We start from the raw sequence: 1,347 nt of genomic DNA on the forward strand, positions 1-1,347 counted from the left end.
TGGGCAGGACAGCCGGGTCCTTGCGGGGGCTGGGGGGTGTCATGTTGGGGTGCAGGGCAGTGAGAAGTGAGGGGGAGATGGTGGGAGGGACGGGAGTGGGGTGAGCAGCAGGGCAGGGGGGATGGGATGAGTGTCCGTGGGCAAGTGTCCACGTGCGTGGGGACAGCTCGAGGTGGGGGGGATGGGATGAGTGTCCGTGGGCAAGTGTCCACGTGCGTGGGGACAGCTCGAGGTGGGGACAGCTGGACATGGGGACAGTTGGACATGGGGACAGCTCGAGGTGGGGACAGTTGGACATGGCCCAGTTCTGCATGGGGACAGCTTGACATGGGGACAGCTCAATGTGGGGACAGCTGGACATGGGGACAGTTGGACATGGGGACAGTTGGACATGGGGACAGTTCTACATGGGGACAGCTGGACATGGGGACAGCTGGACATGGGGACAGCTCTCCAGGGGTTGGCAGATGCCACCAGTCCTTCCCAGCCCACGATGAGCAGCAGGAAGTTCATGAACACTTGGGGGGTGTCTCTGTGGGGACACCTGGTGGTGGCAGCGAGTGGGAAGTGGAGGAGGGGACACCCAGGGAGTGTCCCACCACCCCAGCAACCTCCTCAAGGTGGGTGACCAAGAGTGATTCGGTCATGATTAATTAACGATGAGATAAGGGCAACACCAGAAGGACATGGAGCTCATGGAGAGAGTCCAGAGGAGGCCCCAGAGATGCTGGGAGGGCTGGAGCAGCTCTGGAGCCAGGCTGGGAGAGTTGGGGTGTTGAGCCTGGAGAAGAGAAGGCTCCAGGGAGACCTTAGAGCAGCTTCCAGGGCCTGAAGGGGCTCCAGGAAAGCTGGGGAGGGACTTGGGACAAGGGCAGGGAGGGATGGGATGAGGGGAAGGGATGGAAAGTGGGAGAGGGAGATGGAGGTTGGAGATGAGGAGGGAATTCTTGGGTGTGAGGGTGGTGAGAGCCTGGCCCAGGTTGCCCAGGGAAGCTGTGGCTGCCCCATCCCTGGCAGTGTTGAAGGGCAGGTTGGATGGGGCTTGGAGCCACCTGGGCTGGTGGGAGGTGTCCCTGCCCATGCAGGGAGGTTGGATCTGGATGAGCTTCATACTTCATGCTCCTTCCAACCCAAACCAGCCTGGGATTGTGGGACCCATTGACCATCACTTTACCCAGGTGTTTGTTGATGTTTTCTAAGAAAACCCGGCAAGTTTTTTGTCACCCTCAGAAACCGCCTCAGCTTTGTCTCCGTCCTTCCTCTTCAGTTTCAGTTCCTCCCGTTCACGTTGACTTGATTTCCTTGTCACCAACGGTGTCACCGCCCCCTCCCCCGCTTCCTTAACCC

This window comes from Chaetura pelagica, unplaced genomic scaffold, assembly GCF_000747805.2.
Source record: "Chaetura pelagica isolate M959 unplaced genomic scaffold, ChaPel_1.0 scaffold1473, whole genome shotgun sequence".
NCBI lineage: Eukaryota > Metazoa > Chordata > Aves > Apodiformes > Apodidae > Chaetura > Chaetura pelagica.